Here is an 11700-nt window from a genome sequence, read left to right on the forward strand (position 1 = left end):
CTTTACCATAACAGAGGCAGAAGTGTTAAAGGGACTAGGAGCTCTTAAAATAAACAAATCCCCTGGGCCGGATGAGATCCTCCCAATAGTACTCAAAGATCCAAAATGGAAAATTACCTATATGGTAACAATATCCTGGGAGACAGTCAGAATGGTTTTAGGAAAGGGACATCGTGTCTAACTAACCTGCTTGATTTTTTTGAGGATGCAACATCGACCATGGATAATTGCAAAGCATATGACAAGGTTTATTTAGATTTCCAGAAAGCTTTTGACAAAGTCCCGCATAAAAGATTAATTCTCAAACTAAACGCAGTAAGGATTCAAGGAAATGCATGCACATGGATTAGGGAGTGGTTAACATGTAGAAAACAGAAAGTACTGATTAGAGGAGAAACCTCACAATGGAGTGAGGTAACCAGTGGTGTACCACAGGGATCAGTATTAGGTCCTCTGCTATTCCTAATCTACATTAATGATTTAGATTCTGGTATAGTAAGCAATCTTGTTAAATTTGCAGATGACACAAAAATAGGAGGAGTGGCAAACAGTGTTGTGTAGCAAAGGTCATTCAAAATGATCTAGCCAGCATTCAGAACTGGGCAGACACATGGCAAATGAAATTTAATAGAGAAAAGTGTAAAGTACTACACGCAGGCAAAAAAAAAAAAAGTGCATTATAAATATTATATGGGAGATACTGAAATTGAAGAAGGAATCCTAGACCTAGGAGTTTATGTTGACCCAGAAATGTCTTCATCTAGACAATGTGGGGAAGCTATAAAAATGGCCAACAAGATGCTCGGATATATTGTGAGAAGTGTTGAATTTAAATCAAGGGAAGTAATGTTAAAACTTTACAATGCATTAGTAAGACCTCACCTAGAATATTGTGTTCAGTTCTGGTCACCTCGTTACAAAAAGGATATTGCTGCTCTAGAAAGAGTGCAAAGAAGAGCGACCAGAATTATCCTGTGTTTAAAAGGCATGTTGTATGCAGACAGGCTAAAAGAATTGAATCTATTCAGTCTTGAACAAAGAAGATTACGCTGTGATCTGATTCAAGCATTCAAAATCCTAAAAGGTATAGACAATGTCGACCCAGGGGACTTTTTTGACCTGAAAAAAGAAACAAGGACCAGGGGTCACAAATGGAGATTAGATAAAGGGGCATTCAGAAAAGAAAATATGAGGTACTTTTTTACACAGAGAATTGTGAGGGTCTGGAACCAGCTCCCCAGTAATGTTGTTGAAGCTGACACCCTGGGATCCTTCAAGAAGCTGCTTGATGAGATTCTGGGATCAATAAGCTACAAACAACCAAATGAGCAAGATGGGCTTAATGGCCTCCTCCCGTTTGTGAACTTTCTTATTTTCTTAACAGGAGTCCCCCAAGGGTCAGTCTTTGGTCCTCTCCTGTTCTCTCTCTACACTCGCTCCCTGGGCCCCCTCATCGCATCCTATGGTTTCTCATACCATTTCTATGGTGATGATGCTCAGATTTGGAGCTCCTTCCCCCCCTCTGTCTCCACCATCCCATCCCATAACTCTACATGTCTGTCTGCTATCTCCTCCTGGATGCACTCACGTCACCTCAAACTCAACCTCTCTAAATCTGACCTCCTCTTCTTTCCCTCCCCCCCTGATCTTTCTATCTCCATTCCTCTGGAATCTACCACACTCTCTGCCTCCTCCTCAGCTAAGAACCTTGGAGTCACTCTGGACCTCTGCCTCTCGTATTCCCAGCACATCTCCACTCTGGCACGGACTTGCCGATTCTTCCTGAGCAACATACGAAGAATCCGACCCTTCCTCGCCAACTACGCCACCCAGCTCCTTGTCCAGGTTCTGGTACTCTCCCGTCTAGACTACTGCAACTCCCTCCTGGCTGGCCTCCCTGCGTCCGCCTCCCGTCCACTCCAGCTCATCCAGAACTCCACTGCTCGCCTGGTGTTCTCTCTGCCTCGCTTCTCCTACGCAACTCCACTGCTCTGCTCACTCCACTGGCTCCCTATCACTGCTTGCATCCAGTTCAAGACTCTTGTACTCACCTACAGATGCCTTGACCAGACTGCACCCAGCTACCTCCAGACCCTCATCTCTCCCTACACCCCCACTTGATCTCTCCGCTCCTCCTGCACTAGAAGACTGGCTGTACCTCCTCTACAATCCCCTGCCTCCGGAGCCTGCTCCTTCTCCACCCTCACCCCGCAGTGGTGGAGTGACCTTCCTACAGATGTCAGGACTGCCCAGTCCCAGACCACCTTCCGGCGCCTCCTCAAGACTCACCTCTTCAGACAGCACCTGTAGAACTCCTCTTTTCCCTCTGGACACTTATCACTCTTCCTTAAATGCGCTTTACTTGCTCTTATCTGCTCCCTATTTTACTGCATTTAATCCTGTACTTCAGAGAACTGTAATCTGTCACAAGTGTTATTTAATCTGTAGTATTTAGTATTTAATTATATCCTGATGTAACTATCACTGACACTGTTATCTGCTCAGATATTGCATAGTATTTTGTCATATACTTGTACTTACTAGAACTGAAGTCATTGTATTTTATCTTGCTCTTAATTGCATTAATACCTGTACTGTGATTCTTGAAATGTATTTTTTGTTTACGACTGTAAGTCACCCTGGGTAAGGGCGTCTGCTAAGAAATAAATAATAATAATAATACAGGGACCACAGCGTGACGAATCACCCCTGAAACTAGCCATGTTTTTCAATGAAAGCAACCCACTCCTAATGTTTTTGATACCACTGCTGATTTTTAAATATTGTGTTACTTTATCCTTGAATTGTTCAGTGTCTGCTTTTCAAATATATACTGTAGTTGTTTTAATACCTTGCCATAGTCTAGCCAAACAGAATCTTTTGATGGGATAAATATAGATGCACGTCTATTCAATGCAAGGCTCAGAACTAAACAGCAAAGTAATGAACTTGGTATAACACAGAGAAAAGAAACCTTTTTGGTGTTATAATATTCAGAATTGTATTCTAACCATTTATATTAGACTGATACAGCAGTTCACAGTGAACAATGATATTCCACACGCACTGGCTAATAAAAACTCTGGTTGGTGCAGTATTTATCAGCTTATCAAAGGCATTAAATACTGTTGCTTATGACAGTCTTTGATGTTCTTTTTGTAGCATTGGACTTATTGATAAGATAAATAATAGGAAGGGTTTTCTTGTCTTTGATTCTTGTTTTTCATCACAACTGGGTATGTGGTTCTCTAGATATATGTTAAAAAGTGTGACATACTGAGAGCTTCCATTAACCCCTAGAGTGTAATACATGCAATAAGCATTCACCACAATTGGACAATCGATTCTCAAGATATGCAAAACTGACATGATTTACTTAATATATTCTTCTGAAATATTTTCTTTGAGCTGTGGCGCATAGTCTTATTGTCCTTTCAATCCATGCTGGTGATTTTGACATTAGATCACCATAGATGGTGATTAGCAGTTTATGGACGGTTAATGGCCATCCTTACACATACTGTAAATGTTAAAGTGCTAGGTTCCAGTGGTGTCAAGGCTGACTTCAGTGTGATACAACATGTCTCTTTTGCTTGTTCTGATCCTTCTGTACATGGATAGCTGCAAGACCTACAGGGCCGACATCCACCTGGAGTTCGTTTTTTGTCCTCATCAAAATCTTTCATGTTTGGCGTGTTGACCAATGCTTTTTATTGGCTGTAGAGGATTTTGTTGTCAGTTACCAAGTTGTATTGTCCATTAACACATAATCATCCAAGTTTTGAGGGTTGAATCTTGAGCAGACGTTAATCTTGTCAAGTATACACAACAAGTTCAGATGCTCTTGGACATATCTAGATCTGTTTTTGTCTTTTTGGCAGCTATGTTGCAGGGCCCGACATGTTGTGCACCTGGGCTCTCACATTGAATGCAAAATGCTGTAGCAATACAATAGAAATACAATGGATGTGTCAAGATAGAAAACATAGAGCTGTCAATCAGAGAAGCAGAATTCAATTAACAACAAATTGAACGAGACATACCATTTAAGACTTGCAAGCCACATTTCCCTTTTAAATCCTAGTGCTCTTGTATCCAAATTGACATCAAACTATGAAGAAAAGCAACCTTTTTAGCTTTACATTAATCAGAATTGTATTATAACAATTGCTATTATACTGACACAGCAGTTCACAGTGGACAATAATGTTGCACATGTATTGGCTGTAAAAAATAAATAAATAAATAAATAAATAAATAAATAAAAACTCTGCTTGGTGCAATATTGATCAAATTACCAAAGGTAGTTACAAATTTGTAACCTTGGACTAAGTGATAAGATATTGGCTTTGATTATGTCAAAAGGGTTTACTACAAGTTATTTTCAAAGTAGTCAATTTTATGCTCTTTAACTAATACATGTCAGTGTTGCATATCTTGAAAATCAATTGTCCAATTGTGGTGAAAGTTTATTGCATGTATTATACTCTAGGGCAGTGTTCCCCACTAAAATATTGTGGCGGGCCACATAAGTAACTCTGCGATTGTTGGCGGACCACATATAAATATTATAACCCCCTAACACCACATATAAATATTATAACCCCCTAACCCCAAAACATTAAAAACGGAATACATTTTTAATTTACCCGTATTCGTTGGAACTTCGGAAACGAGTGAACTTGCTTGTAATGTTCTGATAAGGTGGCTCGTAGGATATGGTTGCAGCGCGCAGGCAATGCTGCAGGCAGGTCGTGTCGCAGTCTGTTACGCTGCTTCATCTCCATTGAGTTCATTGCCAAACAGCTAGCTTTGCACACATATGTGCACAGGATACCAATGTGGAATATTTTTCTTGGGGTACTTTAAACCAGAATTCAGTCACGAAACATGTTGAAAGTATTGCTTGCATATCAAAAGTCAGCTTGAAGTTCCAAAAGTTCAGTCGGACTTGGCAGTTTCAGTCCTCATTTATGTGAGTTCAGTAGAGGTGGCTCTCACAGGTATGACAAAAGGGTTTTGCAAAAAATTGAACACCTTCCTATTGCAAAAGTCACTAAATCGTGCCTCAAGGCTCTCCCTCAGTTGATTTATGTAGGTCACAAATATATCAGGTCTGTAGTGATCCATCAGCTCAGGTCTGTCAGTGGTGATGCACGCAAGTTTTGGGAAATGATGTGTGAACTCTGTGCTTTTCAAGTTGTTGATCAGAACTTTGCTTGGGAAGGAATGCACAGAAGAATGTTACTCGCCATCTTACATTTGCGTTGCAGGGAGAGATTCAGGGTGTTTAAATTTCTAATCATATCTGTGAGAAAGGCAAGTTTTAATATCCAGTCAGGGTCAGAAAACCGTGCTTCATTTTTGCCTTGCTCAATGAGAAATTGCCAGATTACTGGAAGCAAAGACAAAAAACGCTCAAGTACATGTCCACGAGACAACCAATGAATTTTACTGTGCAGAATGATGTCCTTATACTCCACATCGTAGTGACTGAGAAACTCGCCAAAGAGGCTGTGGTTTAAGGCTCGTGCACGCAGGTAGTTTACTGTTTTTACAACAAGATCCATGACCTGAGACAGTTCCCCTTCTTTTATCTTTGCAACCAGAACCTCCTGGTGAATTATGCAATGGTATGGAAACACATTTTCCAACACCTTTGGCACTTCTGAGCAGTGACACGACACCATTTTCACATCCAATCATTGAAGGTGATCCGTCTGTACAAACTGAGACAAGCTTCTCACACTGTACATCATGAGATCAAAGAAATCTGTCAGCTTCTCACATATGTCTCGTCCCTGAGTGTGACCTTCAAGAGGCAGTAAACAGAGCATCTCCTCTCGAAACACACTATCTGACTGTTTTCGAAAACCACCCATACAACTATCAATATTTTTGATATTGGTTGTTTCATCCAGTGCTATACTGAAGCAAGGCGCCTCGTTCAAGTCAGTTATCAGCTGATCAAATACATCAGAACCAAGAGTCTTGCATCGCCTTGTAGCTGTTGTGTCTGATAGTTGCAAGAGGCTGATCTCTTCCAGTATTTTGTCTTTGTTCGGAAAGTTAGAGTAAAGAATTTCAGCAGATTCTTAGATCTTCTGACCATTTCCGGATGCGAAGGGATTGGGTTGGCCAGTTATTTCACTCTAACTTTCATAACAGAAGCAGAGGTGCAGCAATCCTTATACACAAGTCCACTCCTTTTGTTGCTTCCCAGGTAGTAGCAGACCCTAAAGGTCGCTATATTATAGTAACAGGTAGGATGTTTAACACACCGCTGGTCTTGGCCAACTTTATGTCCCTAACTGGGACGATATGCAATTTATCTCCAGTTTTCTATCTATTTTACCTGATCTTAACTCACATCTCCTCATTTTGGGAAGAGACTTTAATTGTACTTTGTCACCCTCCTTAGATCACTCCTCTCTAAAAGTTGTAGGTCCTTCCAAATGTGCAATGCTTATTCAGTCTTTCTTAAAAAATATGCAATATCTGACCCCTGGTGTTTCCTCAACCCTACAGCTTGACATTATTCTTTCTTTTCCCATGATCTTTTCAAAACGTATTCTTGTATAGATCATTTTTTTTAGATAATAAGCTTTTCCCTTATGTACGTGCCTGTCCTTATCATGGCATTGCTATTTCTGATCACTCTCCATTAGTCCTAGAACTTAACTTGCCTCAACAATCCTCCATCCACAGCCAATGGAGATTTAGTCCACTTTTACTTTCAGATCTAGATTTTATCGAGTTTATTTCTTCACTAACACCACTCCAGGAATCTCGTACTCTACGCTTTGGGAAACACTGAAGGTGTACATACGTGGCCAGATAATTTTGTATACAGCTAAACTAAACAGACATCTCTCTAAGAGACTCTTTGAACTGACTGATCTAATTTCAAAATTAGACCTGCAAAACGCTAACTCCCCATCCTCAGATCTTTTTAAGCAGCGTTTGCCATTGCAGACTGAGTTTGACCTTCTTTCAACAAAACAGGCTGAACAATTACTGTTTAAAGCACGATATACTGTCTATGAATATGGAAATAAGGACAGTAGACTCCTTGCTCATCAGATTTGTCAGTCAGAGGCCTCTAGTCTTATCTCACAGGTTTGGTTATCATCAGGTACAATTACTGTTGATCAGCAGGAAGTTAATAACTCCTTTTTCCAAAACCTAGAATTTCCTCCTTTTGATCCATCTTTTAAAGACCATTTAGAGGAGGTCTTCACAATAGACAAGATTACACATGCAATTTCATCAATTAAAAGTGGTAAATCCCCTGGTCCAGATGGGTTTCCCATTGAATTTTACAAGACATGTTCAAATGTACTCTCTCCTGCATTAAGTTCTATGCTTTCAGAGTCTCGCCTCGTTATCTCTTCCATTATTTCCATTATTTCTGTTTATACTGTATGTATTAATTTTAGACCTGCAATACAACATTTAAACATACATTCTCTAGTATAGCACCATGTGGCAAAGTGATTTGTAGTGCACAGGTGTAGAGGTGATGCAATGCTCAATAACAATAGTCCAACAACAGTTCCAATGGTGAAAACTAAGCTTTATTTGTTGCTTTAAATAATAAGACTGCCTATACACAGCAATGTGTAAAGCCAGTCAAAACCACAGGGTTCAGTCCCGAAATAATAATAACACATACTGTACACAGACACGGACATGAATCCCAATAGTGAGTGCTCCTTGTGTAAGTGGTGATTTATACAGTAACAGTGAAACAGTAGTGCAGTGCCATCCTGGATTGATGCTGGCTGAATAGCAACAGCTCCCAGATTTAGTCTTCTATAAATGAGAAGGGTGACATTTGATAGACAGACAGATATGACAAAAACTTATGGTTACTTTCGGCCTTTACTGTCCGCTCGCATCCAGTTCAAGACTCTTGTACTAGCCTACAGATGCCTTGACCAGTCTGCACCCAGCTACCTCCAGACCCTCATCTCTCCCTACACCCCCACTCGACCTCTCCGCTCCGCCTGCACTAGAAGACTAGCTCTACCACCGCTACGCTCCCCTGCCTCCAAAGCCCGCTCCTTCTCCACCCTTGCTCCGCAGTGGTGGAATGACCTTCCTACAGATGTCAGGACTGCCCAGTCCCTGACCACATTCCGGCGCCTCCTTAAGACTCACCTCTTCAAAGAGCACCTGTAGAACTCCTCTGTTTGTATCCTGGGACACTATCACCCTTCATGTAAATGTGCTTTATTTTGCTCTTATCAGCCCCTATTTTACTGCATTTGATCCTGTACTTCAGAATACTGTAATCTGCCAAGTTTTTAACCTGTAGTACTTTGTATTTAATCACATCCTGATGTAACTATCACTATTTAATCATATCCTGATGTAACTATCACTATTACCTGCTGTATTATTGAATTGTGGTTTGTCAAACTTGTACTTTACTTGAACAAAAGTTATTGTATTTCTTGCTCTTATTGTATTACTTGTATTGTAACGCTTGAAATGTTTTTGCTTACGATTGTAAGTCGCCCTGGATAAGGGCGTCTGCTAAGAAATAAATAATAATAATAATAATAATAATAGGTCTTTCACAACCATAACAAAGAAACAGATCGCTCAGCCACATCCCTTGATATACCTTCAGTCATGCCCCCTGTGGTAGCGAGTGCAATCACGTCTCCTCCAATCCATGACTGACACATCGCCTACCGCAGTAAGGCTCTGAGTTCTAGTATTGTGGCTTCGCCCCATTTTTGGATGGCCAACTTCCGACTGATCCTGGAATGAACTGTCAAACCATCCAATCTGGGGCACACTGTTCTTGTTATACCATGCCCTCACAGGTCAGGAGGGAGATTGTTGACTCGGATTAATTCGCTCTCTGTCACTCGCCAACACTCCAGTTTTATAAAAAGATTAATTCATCTGACATTTGCCATGAGCAATATTCCATGCTTGTCATACAAAACTTGCTTGAGTCATTAAATCAGCTTCTGTACTGAATGCCAAAAGCAGCATCTGCCTTAAGTCTGATCCAGGAGGTTATTCAGATGAAAATGTGCTGTGATTTTTATAATGACGTTTGAGGTTGCTTGCCTTGTACAGATTACAGTGTGTAAGCGATTTGTTGCAGATGTGACACAGGTTTACCACTGTTTTCAGTGAAAGCAAACTCTTTCTCCCAGTCTGGTTTAAAACCTCATATACTTAATTAAAAATTATGAAATGTACTTGACTGCACATCCGTCTTTCACTCTGTGATCGAAATATGCATGCGCCAGCTAGCAGTGTGGAGTAGTGGTTAGGGCTGTGGACTCTTGACCGGAGGGTTGTGGGTTCAATCCCCAGTGGGGGACACTGCTGTTGTACCCTTGAGCAAGGTACTTTACCTAGATTGCTCCAGTAAAAACCCAACTGTATAAACAGTTAATTGTATGTAAAAATAATGTGATATCTGTATAATGTGAAATAATGTATAATGTGACATCTTGTAACAATTGTAAGTCGCCCTGGATAAGGGCGTCTGCTAAGAAATAAATAATAATAATAATAATAGTGTCGAAAGTCAACAGATATCCTTGCAGTGAACATGCAGGCTCAAAGAAACAGGAGAGAAGAATTAACACGAATAAATAGAGAACAATAATAATAAACTTGTTGTGTTTAGTTGTACTTTCTCTCTTTATGTTTTTGTTTATTATTCTTTCTTCAGTTCATTCGAGGTGCAAAGTGTGTGCATCACTTGAACTGCCCAAGAGCCACAGTTTGGCCACTTCTGATACAGGGTATCCCAAGCCCCGGGCACAGGACAGCCTGTAAAACAATGATTGGTTCCCAAAGCCTTTACAGGCTGAGATCATGTGGTTGGCTCACTATATCCCTTGTTAGCAGAACATCCCATTGTGTAACTGAGCAAGAAAATGGCTACCAGGGAAAGGAATTACTCTGTAATTGAGAAAGAGAGTTTGGCCATCAAATGGGCTTGTGATGGGGTACACCCCCGCCCCTGTGTGTATTTTGTTTATTTTGTATTAGTTTGCATTATTATTATTATGTAAAATGTATTGTTTAGTGTGTAAAAAACATGATGTTTATTATTGTTGTTTTGCAGCATGGATGGGGTTAAAATGTCCCATCCAGCTAAACCTGTGCAGAATGTGACCGTCTCCAGATTGATTAATTTATTGCTAACTGGAGACGGTCACATGTATAACAACCTGCAGCTTTGGCTGAACGAGGTTGGGTGTTCAGGGAGGAAGAACGAGATGTGAGTGAAAGAGAAAATAAAAAGAAAGTAAAAATGACAATTGCTACTCCCAGCATGACCCTTGTTTGCTTTAGTGTTTGTTTATTGTCTGTTTTTTTTTGTTCAGTGTTTTGTTTTGTTAAATCATTTTATTTGAAATACATCCATGCACCACCGCATGCACTCTCAATACTGTGTCCTGCATTTCCAGGTCTGACGTCACCACAAGACATCCTTGCCACAGGGCTACGTACGCGCTACGCTATTACCTGTTGGGACATTCCCTCCTTCTTGTTACGGACCACAGCCATTTAAAGTGGTTAAATATGACGAGGGACACGAATGCCCGGATAACTCGGTGGTATCTGGCACTGGAACCCTTTAACTTCCAGATGAAGCATCGTGCAGTAAAGAGCACCGAAACACCGTTTTTTTTTCTTGGGTGTGGGGACCAGTTGGGGAGTTAGGGTTAGCTGAGTGTTCCTTCAGCACCACTCTGAGGGGTGAGATATGTGATGAGGAGAGAAGGATCCTGAGCTGCAAATCTAATTCCGAACCAGGAAGGGCGCTAAGTAAGGTTAGTGGTGAGCTTTCCTAAAGATGGGCCGACTCGACAGTAGGACGGAACCGGAAGTTGGCCATCTTTGAGAAAGGGCGTAGTTGCAAGACTGCTAAACAAATCTATTGTGATCAGCTGTGGGGCATGCAACTATTGGATAGAGCGTGACGTCATGCTGATCACAGGGAGGAGTGTAGCAGTACAAAGCGGATGCAGCTATGCGAGTACGGCCCCTTACGCTAAAATACTAACTCGCTGGAGCGCTGTTGTTCTGTTATTGTTTTGCAGAAGAAGCAGCAGCTTGAGAGCTGCAGCCACGGAGCCAGCACAGATCCTGGAAGCATCACTACCTCTGCACAGCACCACAGTAACCTCACCTTTCCTGGAGGACTTTTCTGTGCACTTGTGGATTGGACAGTGTTACTATTATTTGTTTAACTTTTTGTTTAGGACTGAAACCCGCTGTTGCTGGTATAAGGCGGTGATAAAATAAAACTGACCTTTTTGGATTACAAATTACATGGTATTGGACATTAATTTCTTCACACACAATGTATGGTTTACAGTGCTCAGGGGTACAGGTAATGTGGGTTCGCTCCTGGCTTCGTATTAGCCGTCTGACGAAGACAAATACCAACAGGTTACAAATAAACAAAACACTCCACTTACGTTTCCACTGTCCTTGTTTCCTCTCATTAACCACAACAAAGGAACCGATTATGCCGTCACGTCCCCCAAAAGTACCCTCCACCACGCCCCCTCCGATAGCTAGTTAAATCACATCTCCTCCAATTCTGAAACTTCGCTCACCGTACTAGGGCGATGACTCCTGGTACCGTGACGCTGCCCCCTTCCTGAATGGCCGGCTTCCGACTGCCCCCAGAATGAACTGCCCAACCAT

The sequence above is a fragment of the Acipenser ruthenus genome, chromosome 15 (genome assembly GCF_902713425.1).
Source record: "Acipenser ruthenus chromosome 15, fAciRut3.2 maternal haplotype, whole genome shotgun sequence".
Taxonomy (NCBI): Eukaryota; Metazoa; Chordata; class Actinopteri; order Acipenseriformes; family Acipenseridae; genus Acipenser; species Acipenser ruthenus.